The sequence below is a fragment of the Dromiciops gliroides genome, chromosome 1, assembly GCF_019393635.1.
Source record: "Dromiciops gliroides isolate mDroGli1 chromosome 1, mDroGli1.pri, whole genome shotgun sequence".
NCBI classification, from domain to species: Eukaryota; Metazoa; Chordata; class Mammalia; order Microbiotheria; family Microbiotheriidae; genus Dromiciops; species Dromiciops gliroides.
The window spans coordinates 223,359,006-223,383,379 of record NC_057861.1 but is presented as its reverse complement, the minus strand read 5'-3'; the positions used below and the strand labels follow the sequence as shown (position 1 = coordinate 223,383,379).

At 38.2% G+C, this 24,374-nt stretch overlaps 1 protein-coding gene across 1 annotated transcript in view; it reads left to right on the top strand.

Moving 5' to 3' along the window:
- The window catches only part of RAB31 (RAB31, member RAS oncogene family), a 200,631-nt gene that overhangs the window by 61,095 nt on the left and 115,162 nt on the right, over positions 1-24,374 (top strand). The window lies entirely within an intron of this gene.

The window sequence follows — 24,374 nt, the reverse complement described above, 5'->3', positions numbered from 1 at the left end:
GATTGTACATATATAACCTATATCAGATTGCTTGCTGTCCTGGGGAGGGGGAAGGGAAGGGAGGGAGAGAGAAACATTTGGAACTCAAAATCTTGTAAAAATGAATGTTGAAAACTACCTTTACATGTAACTGAAAAAATAAAATATTATTAAGATTAAAAAAAAGAAAATTAAAAAAAGAAGAAGAAATGCTTCCATATTGCAGATGCTATAACATATTTACTTTAAATCCAAGGTTCTTAACTTGGAATTCATAAACTTTTTTTTAAACATTTTGATAACTTTCAGTATAATTGGTTTCCTTAAAAAATATGATTCTGAGAAGGGGTTCTATATTCTTGATCAGACTGCCAAAGTTGTGTCACCAGACATACAAAAAGATTAAGTACTCCTCCTCTAATTAGTCATTCTTTTGGGGCAGTTACTAATAAGTGGAGAGTAAAGCTGGCCTATTGGTTGTGGGGCGGAAAAGTAGGAAGTCTCTTCCTTTTTTAACAGGAATAAACTTGTTACTAAAGAAACATTCTTTCATCTGTATTTTTTGTAATATCTTACAATAAATGTGGTTTCACACTATTGATAGAAGATAGATTTATGCTAATGCCAGATATCTTCTTGTTGAAAAGAAAGTCCTGTGGAATAAAAATAACCAGCATCACTTTGCATAAAAACATATATTTGCATGATCACTAATATAATGGTGAAATACCAAAGATCCAACTGTGTGTTAAGGAATAGAACCCCTCTCCCTCCTCCTACTTCTTTTATCCTTTCTTCACCTTAGCTCTTGTGTTTTTTTCTGTAAAAGACCCTCTTATGTCCCTGGGGTTAGGATGGTTTTCTCCTAGGACTCTGATCTTGAGGACTGAATCTGAGATATATTAGGGATGGGGAGAGTATGGTGTCAAGTTAAGCATTCATTAAGCATTTATTAAGCACCTTTTATGTGCTAAACATTGGAGATACAAAGAATGGCCCCAGATCCCCCAGAACCAAAAACCCAAACCCTAAAACAGTTCCTGCTCTTGAGGAGCTAACAGCTTTGTATAAATTAACAAGATAGATAAATCGAAGATAATAGAAGACAGATGAAAGGCCCTACCATTGGTTCCAGGGGCTTGTAGGGAACAGATAGCAAGTAATTGGACTAGAAGTCTCATCTTCTGAGTTGCAGTTTTGCTTTAGCACTTGTTGACTCTTTGACTCTCTGAACCTCAATGTCCATAGCTCTAAAATGGGGATACTATCTGTTCTGGCTACTTTAATGGGTTCTTTTGAAGATCAGATGGGATAATATACATTGAAAGGATTTTGAAAATTACAAAGGGAAGGTAAAGAACTGTTCCTTTGCTTAGCGTTTTCTGAGGTAAAATGATGTTGATACTCTCATACAGTCTCGCCATGATCAATCTGATTTTAGAAACAGGTCAGATAGAAAAATTTCCCTGTGATTCTTTTTCACAAGGTAAACAAAAAGATTTGCTAAAATAAAAGTACAATATGCAGCAGTTTGTATCGATTTACTGTGTACATGCCATTTCCCACTGTAGAATTTATGTTTTTTAAGGGTAGGAACTCTTTTATCTCTGTGGCCCTGTGTGTACAAGGCATGGCCTTGTACATAGTGGGCACTTAATAAATCTTTGTTGAGTGGCTGAATAAATGACATTTGATCAGAAAAATTAATTTGGAAATCTAGCATTGGTTGGGTATGACGGAATTCAAGGAAGCATTTAGATAATCTGTGTCTTTTATCATTGGAGAAACAAACAAATCACAAATTAAACAATTACTTTATTGAATTTATCCTTAGCTATAAAGTTATTCATAGGCACTTGTTATAGCATTGTTTGTGTGGCACATACAATTTCTAGAAGCATGGAGATAGTATTCTTTTTGGGGGCAACCGTAATTAAAATGCCTAAGAACTTCTTATTAGAAATTAGTAGACTAACATATTAGTCAAGACAGTGTTTAGTGGCACTTGGTCATTCTGTACCCTTTGTCCTCTAGGAAAACCCTGAAGAGATTGTTTTATTTGCTTGTATTATTTCTAGCATCACAGTGATATAGAAATAGTAAATGCTCTATCCTATGATAATGATGACTCTGAAATAAGAAATCCTGTAGAAGAGATAATAACTTTGTAGATGTGGTCTGGTGGGCCTCAACTCACTTTTCTTGAGTTTGTAAAGTGTGTATTTTTCAGCAAAGTGTGTATCTTTTAAAAAAATTATTGTTGTCTTTTGTATATTATATTAGTCCCCATGAGCAAAACCAAGTGACACAACAAATACCTAACACACAGTTCATACAACATAATCCCTGCTCTCTCTCCCTCACCCCCATCTCCCACTAATTTCCTAAGAAGGGGAAGTATGTGTTTTTACTTTTTTTCTCAGTGATCAGAACTGATCATTGAAATGAAACTAAATCAAGCTTCTTTTGTTTGCATTGTTGTAGTCACATGCATTGTTCTGGTTCTACATCATTTTAATACAGATCTTCCCATAGTTCTCTGAATTTCTCAAATTTGTCATTTTCTAGTACATTGTTGAATAGTTGCAATCTAGTGTTAGCTTCATTGGTTTGTTCCATTCACCTCATATGCCAAGGCTACTTATCTGATTGACCTTGACCTCGATTAGTAGGAACTTCCTGTTTTGATATAATCTTTTAAATGTTTGTTTATTTTTTTAAATATAGGATGGACCTGTTCCCTATGATTAATGACATGTCATTTACCACTTAACATTTTAAATGTGACAGTATGTTACAGTGGAATTGTCACTGCCTCTGGTATTAGATCACCTGGATTCAAATACTACCTTTGATACTACTTGCTTGACCTTGGATAAGTTACTTAATCTTCCTGGTTTTCAGTTTCCTCATCTGTAAACTAAAGAGGTTGGACTAGATGGCTGCTAAAATTCTTGCCAACTTTAGATCTATGATCCTAAGTGTCAAGGAAATATCTAAAAAAGACCTCACCCTACCCCTCTTTTGATCTTTAGCTTACTTTAGGTGGGAACAAATGAGGATGCTTTCTGAGAATAGGAAAGTCTATTTCTGTGAATTGAATGCTTACTTTCCACTGACCTAATGATTGAGAGAAGGGCTCTAGGATCTTTGGACAAATCTGCCTTTCTCAACTCTTCTCCTCTTCTTTTTCTCTCACTCTTCCCCCTGAGCTCTTGTAGGTTTTATTTTTTGCATGTTTGCTCAGGTAGAGTAAGGGTTTTATAATGAATCATATTAATTTTTGCTCTGGAAACCCATGGGGTAGTGATCATTAGTTGTTATGATGGTTACCATACCATTCTCACCAACATCTGCTCAGAGTTTACTTTTGAATCTGTTTTTTGTACTTATAAAGTATCGCTCTCTTGTTTAAAAAAATTAGTCATAGTCTATACTCTTATTCTGCTGATCTGTCTTTTAATAAGTTGTTCTTTGTCAGAGAATTAAGGTCAATAGAGTAACCCTTGTGTCCTAGGTTTTTCCTGATTCAAAGGAACCAACTCAATTCCTGAACCTCCACATTCAAGAAGCACTTTCAGAAACAAGATAGGAGAGGGGTAGCCCTGGTGGTCGTTCCCATAACGGTTTCTGTAACATACAAGCAGAGGGGGAGTGGGGAAAGAGAAAGAAGCTACCTTTTTTTAAAAAATTATTATTAATTTATTTTAACATTAATTAAAACTTTTTGAGCTCTAAATTCTCTCCCTTCCTTGGCCCCCACCCATTTAGAAGGCAAGAATGTGATATCTATTATACATGTGAAATCATGTAAAACATATTTCTATATTATCCATGTTGTAAAAAAAGAAAAATAAATGAAAAAATATGCTTCAATCTTCATTCAGACTCCATTAGTTCTTTCTTTGGAGGTAGATAGAATTTTTCATCATAAATCCTTTGGAATCATCTTCGATCATTTTATTGATCAAAATAGCTAAGTTGTTTACAGTTGATTGTTGTATAATATTGCCATTACTACGTACAATGTTCTCCTGGTTCTTCTTACTTCACTTTGTAACAGTTCATTTAAATCTTCTAAGGTTTTTCTTAAACCATCCTACTCATCATTTCTTATAACACAATGGTATTTTATTGTAATCATATACCACAGTTTGTTGAACCATTCTCCAATTGATGGGCATCCCTTCAATTTCCATTTTTTTTTTGCCACTACAAAAAGAACTGCTATAAAACATAGGTCTTTTCCCTTTTTCTTTGATCTCTGTGAGATACAGACTTAGAAAGAGTATCCTCAGTTTTATAGCCCTTTGGGCATAGTTCCAAATTGTTCTCTAGAATGGTTGGATCAGTTTGCAGCTCCACCAACAGTGCATTAGTGTCCCCAATTTTTTCCACATCCTCTCCAACATTTGTCAGTTTCCTTCTCTGTTATATTAGCCAATCTGATAGGCATGTGATGATACCTCAGAGTTGTTTTAATTTTAATTTCTCTAATCAATAGTGATTTAGAGCAGGACTTCTTAAACTTTTTCCACTTGTAACCCCTTTTCACCTGAGAAATTTTTACATGACCCTGGGTATATAGATGACCTTTTACTGTTGCCCAATTTTTTGCAACCCCAACATTTAGTTACGCAACCCCATATGGGGTTGTGACTCACAGTTTAAGAAGATAGGATTTAGAACATTTTTATATGACTATAGAGAAGCCAACTTCCTATACAAGAGTTTTAGCTCTAAAATGGAGATGAAGAAAAATGCACTTCTAGTATACGTGTAAATGTATATATTTATATATAAATATTCACCTATATATATATATATTTACATTTCTGTTAAATTTCCCTCTTCCCTCTCCCACCACCATGCCCAGGCCCTCCCTGTCATCTACTATGTTAAAAGTTTTGGTATGTATTTATCTCAGCTAAATACACTTTAGCTTGGAATGTTTGTTACCATTCTGCTGGTGGTAGGGTGGATAAACATTCAATTATTCATCCAACTGGTCTGCTTGGCATAGGAGAGGTTTTCCTAAAGGTTACAAAGATCAATATAGGAGTAAGATATTGATTGAGTGATTTGGTGTAAGAAGACTGGAATTTTAGTCTTGACTCTGTGACCTTCTAGCTGTGAGACTGGAATGGAATAAGCATTTATTAAGTCCCTAGCTCTATAGACAGGTGTGTAAGGTAGGTGCTACTATAATCTCCATTTTATAGTTGGGGAAGCTGAGGCAGGTAGAGGTTAAGTAAGTGACTTACCCAGGGTCACATAGTATGTAAGTGTCTCAGGTCAAATTTGAATTCAGGTCTTACTGATTGTAGGTCCAGAACTCTAACCACTAGCCAGCTGCCTTTGGGTAAGTTCATTTGCCTCTCTGAGTCTCAGCTTCCAAATCTGTAAAGTGGGGATAATAATATTTGTACCTCTGACCTCAAAGGATTGTTCAATTCCAGAACCATTTATTTAATGCCTATTTTATTCAAAGCACTGTGCTAGTTACTAGAGATACAAAAATTAAAAAAGGAACAATTCCTGCCCTGGGGAATCTTATATTCTAGGGGGAGGAATAAGGTAGAGAGCAGATGTATTCAGTGTGTACTCGGGTAAATAAATACTTTATAATACTTTGCATATACTTTGTAATTTCTAAAGGGAGAGAGTATTGAATAAGATAATGCTCTGTTGAGCATTTGTAGAGTGAACTGTGTAGAGTGTGTAGAGGGAACCTGAAGTTGCCAGTCTTTGTGTTTATATCTTCTTTCTTATCCCACTGAGTCAGCCTGTATGTGGATTAATATGGTGATGATATTTAGTGACAGAAAGCTGTAATCGAAACATCAAAAGATTTTTAATAAAATTACATGATTTTAAAGTAATACCTTCTCAAAAAGAATTTAGAATTGTGAAATAAGATCCAGGAAGCAAATTCTAATATTCTCTTCCTTGTGCTGTGTTATGACCTTGGGTGCTCTGTGCTATCTTTGAATGTTCATTCTTTTCTGGGAATCTTTGTTTTTAACTCCCAGTTCTTTATCAGTCCTCCAACTATTAAAAGAAGTTATCTTCAATTAAAACAGTGTGTTTAAAACAGAGTTATTATTCCCCCCACAGGCTGTCTTAAATGCTCTCTGTGGATTTAAGGGGTGCATTGTCCCTTATTATCTTGGGTGTTATCCTTGTCTTTGGGTCTCCTACCATATCTTCACAATTAAATTCCACATTAACCATCAATTTCAAGTTTATCTACTCATTTCTCTAAAGCAGAGTATTTAAATAAGCTTTCATGGAAGGGAATGAGAGTTTACACTTTCACTCCAAGACTAGAATTAAATGGGGCAGCTGGGTGGTCCAGTGGATAGAGCACTGGCCCTAGGGTCAAGAGGACCTGAGTTCAAATCTTACCTCAGATACTTACTAGCTTTGTGACACTGGGCCAGTCACTTAACCCCAATTGCCTTAAACATCTGGGGCAAAAACAAAGGACCAACAACAAGAAAGATTACATGGAGGCAAGGATTAAGTTTGGGATTAATTTTTCCTTAAATCGTAAGAGAGAGAGAGAGAGAGAGAGAGAGAGAGAGAGAGAGGTTTCCAGGAACTTTATACCCATTCCCTTGGTTTTCCTAAGGTTTTGAGGAGAAAAAGATTGAACATATTTTTAATTTCTTTTATAGACAATTTCTTTATCATTTAGGAGCAGCAAGCCTGGTGGAGGATAGAATATGTATAAGGGCCTGCTGCTCGGGAGCTCCATTTTTTTTTTATACAGTAAGCAAATTTTTTATTTGGGGAGTCAGTGTCCTGTGTCTTAATAAGTTAAGTGCCCTGCCCTAGTTGCCTAACAAATGAGTTTGCATTTTGTTGCACGTGAAGAAATAAAGATGCTGGAAGGACATTGTTTCCTCTGACAGGAAGTATTTCTTAAGTAAAAAACTGCTCATTTTTGGACAGGGGGCAACCCCTTCCAAAAGTCATTAAATAAACTCAACTGTGTGCTTAACCACAGAGAGTGTACTTTGGGGCAACATGTTCTCTGAAAAATGTCAAGGACCTATAATAAGAAAAGACGAGAAGTTCCAGAATGTTCCTTCCTCTTTTTTTTTTTTTAAATCTTTTTTTTTTTCCTCTTTCTTTGGTTTCTGTACTGAAATGGAAGGGGAGGAAGAGATGTGAATGACACAAAGATGATGTGTATCCAGGATCCTAAAAGACAATGAAGTTGCTTTTCTTAGGACTCATTGCTGTAAAGGGCATGACATTTACATCCTCAGTTCATTAATACACTCAGCTTTCTGTAGGGCACTGTAGCACCTTATACTTTGTCACTTAATGACTATTAAATTTGACAGCCCTGTGTTGCTGACTCTTCCTTTGTCACTGACCAGGCAGGGTTCAGGTTAGCTTGAAACCTTCTGAATTAGAACACTTGCTTATAAGCCTTCTTGACAATCTGTTTATCTTTGAGGAAAGACTGGCACACTAATGCATCATTGGTAGACCAGTGTATTTAGAAAGCAGTTTGGAATTATTTTAAGAAATTGACTAAAACATCTATTCCTGTGGACTCTGCTAGGTATAAACCCCAAGGAGGTCAATATACTATATACCAAAAATATTTATAGCGACACTTTTTTTTTTATAACAAAGAACTGGAAAAAAAGTTGATGTCTATTGTTTGGGGAATAGTTAAAGGAACTGGGATACATGAACATAATGGGACATTACTGTGCTTTATGAAATGATGAATATGATGAATGCAAAGAAATATTCAAAAACATAAATGGATGAAATGTGAACTAAGCAGGGCCAGGAAAACTTTTTTTTTTAAAACAAGCATTTCTTAAGTTCTTGCTATGTGCCAGTTACTATGCTATGCCCTTTATAAATATTATATTGTGATTCTTTTTTTTTTTGGCTGGGAGGCAGTAAGGGTTAAGTGACTTGCCCAGGGTCACATAGCTAGTAAGTGTCAAGTGTCTGAGGCTGGTCTTCCTGAATCCAGGACCTGTGTTTTATCTATTGTGCCCCCTAGTTGCCCTGTATCATGTGATTCTTACAACATTCTTATGAGGTATGTGCTATTATTATCCCCATTTTACATATAGAAATGGAGGCAGATAGTTTATTGACTTGTCCAGAGTCACACAGTTTATAAGTGTTTGAGTCTGAATTTGAACTCAAGTCTTCCTGACTCTAAGTGCAAGGCTCTGTACTACCTAGCAATATAAACAACTAAACTGTTTGCTAAACAGTTGAAACTAAATGCTGTGAAATTATAATTGACCTCCAAAAAGAAATATGAGAAGACATTTCTCTTTACTTCTTTGTAGATATGGAGGACCATGAGTGTGGAATATTGTGTAGAGTATCAGTTGTTTTTTATATATTAGTTTTACTGAACTTTTGTTTTCTATTTTTAAATTCTTTATTATGAGAGATGGTTCTCAGGAAGGAACTAGTGGGTAGGGATAGAATTGGAAATGTTTGGGATGTAAAAACAAAATCTATTGATAAAAATTTATTTTAAAATAAAGAATCTCATTACCCAAGAATACATAGGCTTAAGGAAAAAACACAAAGCCAGCATTTGAGGAAAGCACAGTCTTTATTTAGAAGGCATGATACCATCTATTCTGGAGGCTGGAAATATTCTGGTATGCAAAATGAGAGAGGGTCAGGGCAGGCCTTTTTAAAGGGAGAGGGGTGAGATGAGTTTTGGGGGAGGAACTATAATGGGCACTCTAGCAGTAATCAGCTTATCTCCTCTTGCTGTTCACCTTGGAGTGAGAGTTTGGGGTGGGGTGTAAGAGGATAGTTTCAAAATTACATATTCTGAAAAAAATTACATATTCTGAAGAATTTAATTTAGCATTTAACTTTTTTTTGGTGGAGCAATGAGGGTTAAGTGGCTTGCCCAGGGTCACACAGCTAGTAAGTGTCAAGTATCTGGGGTCGGATTTGAACTCAGGTCCTCCTGAATCCAGAGCTGGTGCTTTATCCCCTCTGCCACCTAGATGCCCCAATATTTAACTTTTCTTCTTATTTAAAGATTGATTTAGAATTTTATTTTTCTAAATTACATGTAATAACAAATTTTGACATCAATTTTTAAAAAACTTTGTCTTCCAACTTCTCTTCCTCCTTCCCTCCCCTCCAAGAACTTGAGCAATTCAATATAAATTATACATGAGTATAGTCATGCAAAACATCTCCACATTAGCCAAGTTGTGAAAGAAAACAGACAAAAACCAAACTTCAGATTAAGGAGCTATAAAAAAATTATGCTTCAATCTGTTTTCAGATACCATCAGTCAGTTCTTTCTCTGTAGATGGATTGCAATTTTCATAAGTCTTTCAGTTATCTTGGATCGTTGCATTGCTGAAAATAACCAAGTCATCCATAGCAGATCTTACTATTGCTGTTATTATGTATGCAGTACATTTCACTCTACATCAGTTCATGTAGGTCTTTCCAGGTTTTTCTGATAGCATCCTACTCATCATTTTTTTGTTCGTTTCCGATAAAGTAACTAAAAAAAATATTTTTCAATCTGTATTCAAATACTATCTGTTCTCTCTCTGTAGATGGATTGCATTTTTCATAAGACCTTCAGAGTTGTCTTGGATCATTGCATTGCTGAAAATAACTGAATCATTCCAGCAGATCACCTCACAATATTACTGTTATTTTGTATACAGTAGATTTCACTTTGTATCAGCTCATTCGGGTCCCTCCAGGTCTTTCTGATAGTATCCTGCTTATCATTTTTTATAGTAAACTACATTTATATAATACTTTAAAGAGAGATTTCCTTACAGTGAACCCATGAGGTTGATTATTGCAACAACAGTAATAGATCACTTTTATATTGTACCTTAAACTTGACAAAGAACCAATATTTAACTTTTCATACATGTATATAACCTATCTCTCAGCTCATTTGTAAACTTCTTGAGAGCAGGGACCTGGGACTTCTGGGTCTTTGAGCTTTTCATAAAGCCTAGCACATTAGTAAACACATTGCAAGTGAAATTGCTGAATGAACTGCTGCTATAAGGGTAATTGCCTCTTCTCTTCCTCATACCTCTTCCCCAGTGCCAGGCAGTGGGACAGGGATTCTCCCAGTTCTAGGCCATCGACAGGGACTGGGAAGGTGGAGAGGAAGTGGATGTTCAGGGCACGACAGGAGGTGCACAAGCAGGAGAGGATTGTAGTAGGGAGTGAGAGATGAGCATGGTCACTCTGAGAAGGGAAGTGGTTGGGAGCTATACTGGTAGGTCTCTTGCTGGTGAAAGATGCACTGCCATTCTGGGGCAACTGCCTAGTCAGCCCCTTTATTTTCTTCCCAGGACCTCGGGGATTGACTTGTCTGCTTCCCTTCCCATTGCTACCATCTGTTGTTTTCAACCAGGGTTTCTCCTCCATCATTGGTCATTGTTGGAAATGTAACTGAACCGCAGACAGACACACAGCCCTTTGTGGACCAGGGGGAAGTCTCACAGTGTTTTTCCCTGTCCCTCATCCCAGGCGAGCAAGCATGTGGCTCTTTGTAGCTATTTTTTAAAGGTGATTTTTTCTTTAGTTTGTTTTTATCTCTAGTAATTGTGAGAAATAAACCATTTAAAGACCTTTCTGTGGCTGCCTCCTTTCCCCTACTCCATAGTTTTTCCCTACTTCAGCCCTATAGGGAAGGTTTCATCTGGGCACTAGTAGTGTGAAATAATGTTTCAGTAACATTTCAAAGGAAAAGAAAAGATTCTGTATTGAGTTTTCCCCTTCCTGGAAGGGACTGAGGGCTGTGGGGTTAGGTAGGAAAAGCCTGAGGCTGTTGGAAAGGGATACTGGTACTAAACTGATACTGAAAGGGATACTGTTGTAGAAGGGATACTGAACTGAAGGGGTGGGGGATGGGAATGGGACTTCCGGGGAGTTTGCCTTCCTCTGCTGTGGCCTCCTCTCCTCCCTTGCCACTCTAATCTTGCCACCTCAGACTACACCCTGGAACAGCCCTGGAACAGCCCTGAAACAGCTGAAAAGTGGGGCAGGGTGGGGCTGGCTGCTTCAGGAAGTCAAGAACTAGGGAGAAGTGATAGCCGATCGGAGGGAAGGGAGAGGTCCCGGTGGTCACCAGGCCTGGGAGGAAGGGCTGGTTGTCTGTAGCATGTGTAAGCTGGGGACAGTGTGAGTGTGTGTACTACAGTTTCATTCCAAGGTGGAGGAAAGGGGCATTAAGAAGGACAGTGACAGACTCGATCTGGGTTCTTAAAGTTTCCCTGGCAGGGCTAGGAATATTATCCAGTGTTCCAGATTCCCAGTCCATAGGATTGTTCAGGATTAATTATGTGACAGGAACCTGACTACTTCTGACCTCACTCAGACTCTTTTGTGTATGACTGAGGCTCCCTAGTGGTGGCTTTGTTATAAACTCAGTCAAGGAAGAGAGGAACAAAGGACCGAGAGGGAGAATTCTGCAGAGGTATCCTTCCTCCCTGAAGAAAAAAAAGTTGGCTAGCATGGGGCCTTTGTGTCTTAGGTTTATATCAGTGGCATCCCTTTGAGGTTCTGCAATGGGCGAAGGGGAAGGGTGTGTGAATTGTGCAATTGTGCAATTTCCTAGCCTCTCTTGGAGCTGAGCCTTACTGGGGTGGGGCCTGCTGTTGTACCCTGCCCCAGCCCCCATGCCATGCTCCCCACCCCTTTGTGGCATATGGGGTCTAGACCAGGGGTTCTTATTCTTCATGGACCCCTTTGGCAATCTGGTGAAGCCTGTGGACCCTTTCTCAGATTGATGTTTTTAAATGCTTAAAACAAAATTTATAAGATGATCAAAGAAACCAATTATAATGAAATTCACTTATCAAAATATTGAAAGAAACAAATTCATGGACTCCGGGTTTAAGAACTCCTGGTATAGAGGCATCTAGTGGTGCTGGGATCACCCTGCAGTTTTGTTTCCCCAAATGATACTTATCCTAGGGCTATTTCTCCAGGGATGCTGTCCCTTTGTTTCTACTCATTTGCTGTTAATACTTTTATATAAGTGTTCTACAAGCAGTAGTATACAGGGTAAAGGGCACAAGATTTGGAATCAGATATCCTCTAATTTCTAATCCCAGATCTACCAATAATCACCATTAATAAACATTTATTAAGCACCTACTTTATGCCAGGTACCATGCTAAGCACTGGGGTTACAAAAAGAGGCAAAAGACAGTCCCTACCCTCAAGGAGCTTACAATCTAATGAGAGAGACAACATACAAACAAATATATACAAAGCAAGCTATACATAGGATAAGTAGGAAATAATGAACAGAGGGAAGGCTCCAATTACAAATGGGATAAAAAAGGGACAAGACCAGAAATGCCAGTCATTTGAGTTCACTTTTCACAAATTATAGTGGCTTTAAAGCCTAAATCAGAACTGGATTCTCAGATTTCTTGAGAGCTGGGTTGCTTTGGTGCCATCCCTGGTGATATTTCTATTGAACGTATGCTTGTCCCCTTAAGTTTCTAGCTTCTACTAAAGCTCTTTGATGATCTAGTCCAAGGCTTCTTAAACTCTCTCCATTTATCACCCCTTTTTGTCTGAGAAATTTATATGTAACCCTGGGTAAATATATATATATATATACATATATGCATGTGTTTACATATATACACACATATATATGTGTATGTGTGTGTATATATAGGGTTAGGGGAGAAAGTGAGAAAGTTAGGGGAGAAAGCCCAAGTAATTAGGAGGCCATGGCAGTGGTTCAGTTATGAGTCAAGTATTTTGGTAATTTTTGCAAATTGGTGCTGCTTTGAGATTTGAGGGACTCCTTTGGGATGAGATAACTAGGCAGTGACCTAGAAAGACAAAGGTTGGTGTAGACGGAGGTGGCCCTAATAGGTGCTATAAAAAGACTGGGGCCCAGTACTATTTGGCCACAGTGTGTCCTGGTTCTCTTTTTTCACCCATTAGGCTGTTGTCCTTTTGTAACTTAAAAATTTTAAAATAATTTTTATTGATAACTTCTATTCTTACATCACCTACATTTTATGATTTATCCTTCCTCCTAACCCCTCCCAAAAGAACCCTTATGATAAAGAATAAAATGTTCCACAAAACTAATGAAAATATAAAAAAAGTTTAATGTTATATATTATGTTGTCAAACATTGATTAAGCTCTTACTGTGTACCAGACACTGTGCTCAATGCTGAAGATATGAAGAAAGGTAAAAATGCTTGTCTCTGCTTTAAAGAGCCCACAGTCTATTGGGGGAGACATGTAAAAGCTGATGTCCCACTTCTGGAAAAAAAGAGAGGAGGTGTCTTCTCATATTTCTTCTTTGGGACCAAGCTTGGTTATTATAATTTCACTATGTTCAATTAAAATTGTTTTGTTGTTCTTTCCATTTACATTTTCACAGTTCTGTAGATATTGTTTTCCTGGTTCTACTTATTTCACTTTGTATCTGTTTTTATGTCTTTCTACACCTCTCTGAATTCATCGTGTTTTTTAATAGCATGATAATATTCTATCACATTGATTTATGACAATTTGTTTAGCCATTCCCTAGTCAATGGACATATACTTTGTTTCCAATTCTTTGCTACCACAAAAAGTACTGCTATAAGTATTTGGGGGTATTTGGGTCTTTCTTTTTATCTTTAATCTTCAGGTTTATGATCTGGCAGTGGGTAATCTGAATAAAAGAGGGAGGAAATTTTAGTTACTTTAAAAAAAATAATTCAAAATGCTTTTCAGAATAGTTGGACCAATTCACAGATGCACCAATAGCATATTAGTGTGCCCGTTTCCAAAGTCTGAACATTGGTTATTCCCATCTCTTTTCATCTTTTTGAATTTGCTAGGTGAGAGGTGAAACCTCAGGGTTATTTTGACTTGTATTTTTCTTAGTGATTTGGAGCACTTCTTTATATGGTTGTTAATAGTTTGCATTTCTTTTGAGAAGTTTTTGTTTACATCCTTTGACCACTTATCTTTTGGGGAACGGCACTTGGTCATATATATATTTGTTAGTTGTTTACCTTTTGTGACTTTTAACCATAAAAAGACCAATCCAAAGGATTCTTGGTTCATTTTAGTTTTATTTTACCTTCATAAAGCGTCCCAGCATTTCATTAAAATTTTTACTTAAGATTCTATGATTACAAATTTATATTTTCTGAATAAATGCAAAAGAAAAGATGAGAAAGCAAAGTCTTTCAAACATGAATACTTGAGTGGTCACAAATTAGTTTTGCCAGTGAAGAATAATTTACACTGGGAAATTATTGAATAGTAATCTAGTCATTTTCAGAATGAGTAGAGGGACTTGGCTAACTAGACCTCAGGGCATAGCTGACTATTAACTGTACAAAAAAAGAAGGAAAAATTCACTATCCCACAAACTTTTTTTTTTTTACACTCAATTATATAATCAATGAATTGCAGAACCAAAACCAAAAGCCAGTCACCAGTTTCAACCTTGTTTCAACCAGTAGCTTCCTGATTTGTATGTTAAATTAGAACAACTATATTTTAGGGTGACTGGGATGCAACACTGTGGCACATTAAAAAGAACTCTGGGTTTCAGTCCACACTCTGCTTCTTAACAGCTCTGTAACCTTATTGATACCTCAGTTTCCTGATATGTAAAATAAAAGGTTTGGGGTTACATTATTTCTAAGGCCCTTTCTAGCTTGGATAATTTGTCATTTTAGACAGTGCTATGTAAAGATGTCAAGTCTAAAAAATGCAGATTTAGAACCCTTTTTGCACACTGAAAGATTGACAGTGGGTTTTCACTGTTTTGGAGAGAAATTTAATCTAGGAGAGAATCCAGTTTATGCACAAGTTTAGGCTGACAGCTAAGGGGCTGTCTGTGCAGAACCTCTAAACTGGGAATCAGGAAACTTGCTTTCTGGTTCTTTTTTTTTTTTTTTAACAGGGCAACGGGGTTAAGTGACTTGCCCAGGGTCACACAGCTAGTAAGTGTTAAGTGTCTGAGGCCGGATTTGAACTCAGGAACTCCTGAATCCAGGGCCGGTGCTTTATCCACTGCGCCACCTAGCCGCCCGCTTTCTGGTTCTTATTCTGCCATTCTGTGACCTCAGGTTCTTTTTTTTTTGCGGGGGAGGGAGGAGGGCAATGAGGGTTAAGTGACTTGCGCAGGGTCACACAGCTTGTAAATGTCAAGTCTCTGAGGTCACATTTGAACTCAGGTCCTCCTGAATCCAGGGCCGCTGCTTTATCCACTGAGCCACCTAGCTGCCAGACCTCAGATTCTTTACAGGTAAAAGAGAGGGGATGAGGAACCAGATGACCTCTAAGGTTCCTTTCAATTTACTATTGTCTTGTTTTGTCTGTACCTTTAATTGGAGGAACTCCCTATTAGGTGGTTAGAGGGCTGGACTTGAAGTCAGGGAGACCTAAATTCAAATCCTTCCTCAGATGCTTCCTAGTCACTTATTCTTCCTCTGCTTTAGTTTCCTCAACTGATAATAATAGCACTTACTTTCCAGGGTCATTGTGTGGAGAAAAATGAAATAAAGTTTGTAAAGGGCTTTATAAATCCTAAAGTGTTATACAAAACACACACACACACACAGCATTTTACAAATGCTATTACTGATGCAGAGAAGCAATTGTTCTTCAATTTATGGTCTTAGAGACTTGTCTGGAAAGTCTCCTGATATCCAGTTTAGAGCTCTGTCAGCCTGAACTTGTGCATAAATTGGATTCTCTGTTAGATTAAATTTCTCTTCAAATACAGTGAAAACCCAGTGTAAATCTTTTGGTGTGCAAAAGGGATAAATCTGTATTTTTAGTTTTCACATCTTCACATAGCACTGTCTAAAATGAATCATAACATCCTAGTTTAGGTGACTTACCCAAGGTCACACAGTCAGTGTGTCAGGGCCTGGACCTAAACCTTTCTGGGAATCTTTCTGATTCCCAGGTCCATTCTTTATCTCCTCCTTGAGCTTGCCTCTCATCGTTCCGTGTTTATATGAAATCAGGAAGGGAGGAGGGGGGAAGCTCTTAAATCAGTGGTGAGATCATCAAAGATTGAGTGGGTTTTGGTGAAGAACAGCAATCAGTAAACTCTCCTTTCCCATTTTTAAAAAATAAACTTCTCTTTCACCTACTAGATTCTGTGACTCTTCTTGCTTTAACCTTTTCTGTTTTCTGCAGATGAGACTCATGAATGAGTCACCCAGGAGTTTTCCTTTTGCATTTATCTGAAGTGTCTCAGATGACATTGCATTGGGAGGTGGGCCCAGTTAGGACATCCTAACTGACAGCCGGGGAGTGGGATGGGGTAGGGGGTTCACCATAACCCACAGTCCAGCAGATATTGTGTAGGGTCTTCCTCTGGTGGCCAGGAAAGGTACAACAGTTCGTTTAGGCAAATGGAGAATGCTGGTGGAGTTGATAAGCTCTCTGTATTTCCTGGTGATGTCTCAAAGCAGCTAACCAGGATAAGGTGGTGGGGGGTGGGGGAGATTTGATGCAGATTTATTGCAGAACCTCTTCCTTTTCTGGAACATTTTCAAATAAACACCAAAACTTAATGACTGAAAGCTCCCTTTTAACCCATTTTATTCTGTTTCATGTGAAAAATATGAGAGATACAAATACTAAGAATTAAGTTGTGAAAAGAAAGCAAGGTGGACTGGCAATTAATTTGTTAAATCCAAATTCAGGCAGGCAGAGCTAGTCCAGATATTCATAACAACTCAGAATTTGAGCTTGGGGGGCGGGTGTGGAGAGTAGAAGGCAGAAGGTCTTAATTGACTATCCTCCTCTCTCCTTTAACGTATACTCTGCTCCTTTCCACCCCTCCAACCCACATTAAATGGTATTCTGTGGGTTGACCTTGCAATGTCTAGCATACAACCTTTGGGATTTGATGCGTTGTTTTCAGCTAAGCCCTTGGATAAAGCAAATTGATCTGACTGCCTCCTCCAAGGAAATGCTTTTCTGTATCATAGGTAAAGCTGTTAAAACAATATCTTAGTCAAAGAGTGTAGCCATATAATACAAATTTGGAGATTATTCAAACAACCTAATTTTATAGATGAGGAAACTGAGTCTCAGAGAGAGTGGGTTGCTCAGTCACCCAAGTTATGGGAATGGAATTCTAACTCTCTACATTTTACATGGACTTTGCATTGGGGGAGATCCTTTTTTAGCTATAGCTACCCGGGTCGTCCTGAGCTCGGTGGGTTCAGGGACTTAATTTTTCTTTTAAGGGCATTTAATCCCTTTACCCATTATCATTGGAAAGTGTGTTTCTTCAGCTAGGTGGTAAGGCAGATGGAGCTCTGGACTTGGAGTCTGGAAGACCTATATTTGAATCCTCCCTCATGCTGTTGGGTGATCAGCCTTAGGTTCCTCGCCTGTAAAATAAGGGTAATAATAACATCTGCATCACAGGGTTGTTGTGAGCATCAAATCAGACCTTAAAGATCAATGTAAATACTGGCTATTATCATCATCATCTCATCATCATTAAATGATAACTGGGAATAATCTTTCGACTTCTGTGGTTGCCTCTCCAAAAAGGTCCTGGTGTTAAAATATCTCCATATCTTATCTTTGATAACTCCTCAAAGTCTGTTTTGTCTATAATCTGAGATGAACTAGTGTGTGGGGGGGGAAATACACCTAAATTTTAGTTTGTTTTTAGGTATTATGCTTGGGAAGAGAGAATTTTGAATTTTTAAATTTGAATAAAATGATAACAGGTTTGAATTCACCTTGTGATGTTTAGAATTTTGCCTTTTGTCTTATTGGGTTGGCGGGGTCTCAAAGGAAGGTGATAGCGCACTGAATAAGATGCTCCTCTCTCTCCTTGCCCCTTCTGCGTGATGTACTAAGGTCTTCTGGCCTGCACACCATCTATATGAAACAACATAAATAAGGAGGTTAGATGATGATCAAGGGTGTATTGTGTTGGGGGTGGGGCAGAAAGCTAGAGGGAAGGAACAAGGCAAAGCAGCTTTGTAACCGGGATGTAGGCTGGGGGGACTCAGGCAGTTAATTAACCAAGATTTATTGAGTACCTTCTGTGGGGAAGGCATCATAGTAAGCTCTGCATGAGGATACAGCATTATGGATGCGTTAGTATAAAGTGTAAACATGATCACGAGCTGGTGTGCCTGCTCCCCTAAGAAGCTCACACAGTAGTTTGGATGATAAAACATTATGCCTATTAAAAGTTGGCTAACAATATTAGGCCACTCAAAAAATGGTAAGTTCCAAATGAGTAGTAAAGACATTAAATTCTAAAGGAGTCCAGAGGTGTGAAAGGGAATGAAATTACTATAGTTTTTGGTAGAGAGATATGGGGCTTAAGCTGGACTTTGAGGGATACATAGAATTTAGTTAAATGGAGAAAAAAGCAGAGGGCATGTTGGGCAAGGAGAAAGCTGTGAGCAAAGTCAATGGGTCATTCATTTCGTTTGCCTTCTGGGCAAGAAGGGACTACTAGATTTAATGAATGTAGTTCAAAATAATTCCTAAATGACCAAGAAAAATAGATCACCCTCAGTTACCTTGGAGGCTTCCTTCCTTTTTCTTTTCTTTTTTTTTGGGGGGGGCAATGAATTAGTGAGGCAATTGGGGTTAATGACTTGCCCAGGGTCACACAGCTAGTAAGTGTTAAGTGTCTGAGGCTGGATTTGAACTCAGGTCCTCCTGAATCCAGAGCTAGTGCTTTATCCACTGTGCCACCTAGTTGCCTCCTTCCTTCCTTTTTCTTTTGGGAAACAAAACCCAGGGGTTTTAACTATTTTGGATCATCAATAAGAATGGTAATTCTACATATCACTGAGTTATGGGTGGATTAGTACAAAGTATAAATATCATGGAGAAGGGGTCAAGCATGTAGATGGGTCACTGACTTTCCCTTGAATAGGGCAATGAGGACTCTCTGAGTCATGGGTTGGACTGGAGTACTTTTCACCCTATTCTCCTAACCCTTCCCCCTTCCCTACCACCCCAACAGCTGAAGGACAAAAGGAGGAGTTATAGCTTTCCTTGGCACATCCCTCTTTAGAGGATGACCTCTGAATTATTTTTCCCTTTTACTAGTTCATTTATTTAACTAGTTCATTCATCAATCATTATCAGGCATCTAGCACAGTACTAACAAAGGTAATTATAATAATATCCAGCACTTATATAGTGCTTTAGGTTTGCGTGCATGCACACACACACACATACACATAAAACTAATTTTTATCCTCACAACTACCTTGTAATATAGGTACTATTATCATCCCCATTTGATAGATATGTAACTTAGGCTGAGATAGATCAAGTGACTCACCTGAAATTATATAGCTAAGGAAGTGTTTAATGGGGGATTTGAACTCAGTTCTTCCTGGTTTCAAGTCTAGCACTCTATCCACTGGCCTATCTAGCTGTTTAATAGAAAGATAAGTTATGGAAGGATCTCTCAAGGAACCTGCAGTCAATCTATCAGGGTTGAGATGACATGTACACTGTGATGTTTAAAATCCAACAGGGGGTGGCACCCTGATTCTCACAACACAAATAGCTACAATACAACTGAGAATATACCAAATGCATAAGAAAAATATTAGCCACCTTGTGAAAGAAAACACAGACAAAAAACAAACAGAAAATATTCCGCTTCAATTCAGAATTTATTAGTCCTATCTCTGGAGGTAAATAGCATTTTCATCACAGGTTCTTTGTAAATGTCTTGGAACATTGTCTTGATTAGAGTAGCTAAGTCTTTACAGTATTGCTGTTACTGCGTACAATGTTCTGGTTCTGTTGACTTCACTTTGTTCATATAAGTTTTCACAGGTTTTTCTGAAACCATCTGCTCTTCATTTCTTTTGGCACAATAGTATTCCATCACAATCATTTACCTCAACTTGCTTAGTCATTCCCCAATTAACAGCATCCCTTTGATTTCCAATTCTTTGCCACCACAAAAAGAACTGCCCTAAATATTTTTGTACAAATGGGTCCTTTTCCTCTTTCTTTGATCTTGAAAAGTACAATTTTCTAATGACTAGCCCCTTCTTTATTATGTTGCCCAAGGTACATGTGAAAATACAAAGAAATGCAAAAGGAAAAACAAAATTACTTTTTTTGGAATACTGTTTACCACCATCAGTCTTCCGGAGAATAGGTCTTCCCTAGGGCTACACATACTTGAGAGAATTTTATTTTTTTTCTACCTTTTTTTTTCGGGGGGGTGGGGGAACTATATTTTCTCTCTATTTCTTGACTTGAGAGCCAGAAAAAGAAAAGAAGGATTGCAAAATTGGGAGATAGGCCTAGGCTTCCTGAAAATGCTATCTAGTATTCTAGTATCCTGGGCTCTAATAGACACTTTGATTAGCTAACAACAGATGGGGAACACAATTAGGGGAGAGATAGAGGAGCAGAGTGGAAATAATTGGGTGGAGCTAGGGAAAAGTAGCTTCCACAAGCTCCCAGAATTCATTTGGTAAATAGGAACCCAGTGAAGTAAAGATTTGTATAGTCATCTTTGAGGAGGTTGTCCTGGTGCCAACTTGCCCTGTCTTCCTTCAAATCTCTTCCTTTCCCTTTCCCTGATTTTTTGTATTTAAAAATCCTGCCTTCTCTACTTCTTAATTATCCCAGAACTTCTTTCAGCACCGGGGGCCTCCTACCACTCCTGCAGCTGGCTCATTCTGGCATATTCCTCATCTTGCCTATCCATATCCATCAGTTCCCACTGGAGTCTCCATATTATGGAAGGGCCCAGGCTGGTCTGCTTCCCTTCTCCTCTTGCCCTTGTCTTGACTTTCTGGACTTTAAAACCAAGCCCTGACCTCAGATACCTTCCTCCTCTTCCCACTTGACCCTTCATCTTTTCAGTTCTCTTTTGTGTGATGTTTCCCCCATTAGAATGTTAACTCCTTAGGGACCGGGCTCAGCTTTCTTTTTGCTTACATTTGTATCCCTAGCATTTAGCTGTACTTGGCATATAGTAATTGTTTCATAAATGCTCCTTTTTTCTTTCCTTCTTTCTTCCCCTAAACAAAATCATCCACTCATAAAGCAGTAATTAAACCAAAAGCTACCCCCTCTACCTTGGAAAACAGAGATGATATCCAGTGAGTTCTCGAAGTTCCCAAGAGGCTTAAATCACTTTTTAGCTTTTGAGGCTCCTGGCCTTCATTGAAAGAAAGAAAGAAAGGAAGAAAGAAAGAAAGGAAGAAAGAAAGAAAGGAAGAAAGAAAGAAATCAAAATAGGACATTTCCACAACTAAGATATAATTTGAATTTTTAAAAACCTTAGCAAGTGCTTTAAAACCTTTTGTATAGATATTTGTACTAATTCTTGTGTGTGTGTATAAAATCTACTTTTTGTAGAATGTTGAAGCAGATTGAGACCCATCTAACAATACCTTTGTTGTAGTTCAGTTGTGTCCTATTCTTCATAACCCCATTTGGAGTTTTCTTGGCAAAGATGCTGTAGTCGTTGGCCGTTTCCTTTTTCAGATGAGGAAACTGAAGCAAAAAGGGTTAAGCGACCTGCTGAGGGTCACATAACTAGTATCTGAGGCCAGATGGCCTAGAAGTCCCTTAGCCCCCATTGAATGATAATAGCTTTTTACCTTCTTGCCTTTGAGGTCTTCACTGAACTTGAGGGCAAGGCCAAATGGCTTCCTTGCCCTCTTGTAAGAAGAAACATGATAAAGTGGAAAGAGCTCTGGATTTAGAATTAAAGGACCTGTGTTTGAAGCCTAGTTCTCTTTCTTACTAGCAATGTGAAACCAGATAAGCCATTTATACTTTCTAAGCCTCAATTTCCTTACTGTAAAATAAGGGAGTTAGGCATGATGATCCTGAAGTTGTCTTGTAGCTTTAAATCCCATAATCCCCCTGATTGGCCCTGTTGCCAGCTGGCACATTTTTGCCATTTCTGGTAGCTAGAGATGGATGGTCCAAAGCCGATGGAAACTAACGTGTGTGGTGTTCAGGGTGACATTAGATCACTGGTGTCACGACTCATTTGGAACCAGCCATGGGAGGCAAGGGCCAGTTTCACAGAGATGAGGTAACATGATTCCTCTGACCTGAACAAAGTCAGTTTCCAGTTTCTCTGGACTGGCTTAGAAGAAACTATAGCAAGGATATGCACGCCCACAACCGACTTTTAAAAGCAACCACCAAGGGGAGGAAAAAAGAACTGAGCCATGGTATTAGCTGCAATCTGGCCTAACTGATCTCAGAAATAGCTGCAGCATTGATTGGGGACCTTCCAAGCTGTTTGTAAAAACTGTTGTCACCCCCTCGGAGCTCTGTGCATTGATTTTGTACACTGCAGATAAACAGCTTTTTTTTTTTTTTAATGGAATTTTATTATGGCATCTGAGTTAGAGGAAAGCAAACGAGGATCGGGATTTAAGGATTTGGAAGGATGGGTGTTTGATAAGAACCAGGTAGGGAAGATACCTGGATAAACCTCTCTCTGTAATTTTTCTAAGAGTATAATTTTAGAAATTAGGCAATCCCAGAGTTTCCTATAAGGGAACTGTCCATTCCTAAAGGGAGAAGAAGGACAATATCTCTTCTTTTCCTTTGTAAACCCTAAAGACCCTTCTATTATATTCCTCTTAGATGGAAAATTCTACAGTATCACCATTATCTATCAAATCTAAAACCTTAATTGTGACTTCCCTGGGCTCACAAACAGGAGTTGTCCTGGAGTAACACCATAAGTCTGTTCTATCCTTTTCTTTCCTTACTTCTCCCAATAGCTGGTGTTACTCCGGGTCAACATGACCGGATTCAGTGTCCAGCCACCACTGTGCTCTCTTTTGTTCCTCTCTTTCCTCCCTCTAGGCGGTCTATACCTGCCTTTCTCCCAGAGAAGAGCTAGTGACTAATGTGAAATCATCTTCCCTTCCTTTGTTTTATTCCCCACTGATCTTGGCTTGCTGGCATCAAACTCCCACTTTTCCTAACATGTTGATAGTAAATAGTAATAACAATTCACATTCATATAGTACAACAAACCTTTGAGGTAGGTAGCATAAGTATTGTTATCCCCTTTTTTGCAAATGAGGAAACTGAGGCTTGGAGTGGTCTTTCTTTCTTTCTCTCTTTCTCTCTTTCTCTCTTTCTCTCTTTCTTTCTTTCTTTCTTTCTTTCTTTCTTTCTTTCTTTCTTTCTTTCTTTCTTTCTTTCTTTCTTTCTTCCTTCCTTCCTTCCTTCCTTCCTTCCTTCCTTCCTTCCTTCCTTCCTTCCTTCCTTCCTTCCTTCCTTTCTTTCTTTCTTTCTTCCTTCCTTCCTTCCTTCCTTCCTTCCTTCCTTCCTTTCTTCCTTCCTTCCTTCCTTTCTTTCTTTCTTTCTTTCTTTCTTTCTTTCTTTCTTTCTTTCTTTCTTTCTTTCTTTCTTTCTTTCTTTCTTTCTTTCTTTCTTTCTTTCTTTCTTTCTTTCTTTCTTTCTTTCTTTCTTTCTTTCTTTCTTTCTCTCCCTTTCTTTCTTTCTTTCTTTCTTTCTTCCTTCCTTCCTTTCTTTCTTTCTTTCCTTCTCTCTCTCTCTCCCTCTCTGCAGGGCAATGAGGGTTAAGTGACTTGCCCAGGGTCACACAGCTAATAAGTGTCAAGTGTCTGAGGCTGGATTTGAACTCAGGTCCTCCTAAATCCAGGGCCTGTGCTTTATGTGCCAACTAGCTGCCCACATTTCCCCTATTTTAAAACAAAACAAAGTCTAATTGAGCTCTGTGATGAATGATATTCTTTCAATTGGACTACAGAATTGGCTATTTCAGGTGATTAACATCTTGGTCCCTTTTTTATTTATACTGTTGCTGAATGTGTTGCTGCAAATATTTGGAAATTATGTGAATAAAGCAAACACTTTTCATTGGAGTTTCTCAAGCTAAAACCAGATGATCACTTGTTGGGTATGCTCTAGAAATGACTTTTTGAAGGTATGGGGTGGGCTCGATATCACCTGAAATCTCTTCCAACTCTATGTGAACACTGGCTACTAAGGGTCACCCCAAACAACGCTGCATGGAGAAAACTCATAATCTTTTTTTTTGAAGGCAATTGCAGTTAAATGACTTGCCCAGGGTCACACTGCTACTAAGTGTCTGAGGCTGGATTTAAACTCAGGTCCTCCTGACTCTAGGACTAGTGTTCTATCCACTTTGCCCCAGAGTTCTTATAGTCTTTAGTTTTGAAGTGGTTGTCCAAAAGAGTAAAATATAGGGAAAATGTATCTGATGTAAAACTTTGTAATTAAACAGAAGTGAGATGTAATTGGGCAGTAATTAGATGCTAAAGAAGAGAATTTTAGAAATGCAAAGGTTTGAACTGATATGCCCCAGATCTGAAAGTGACTGTTGGAAAAATAGCCAGCTT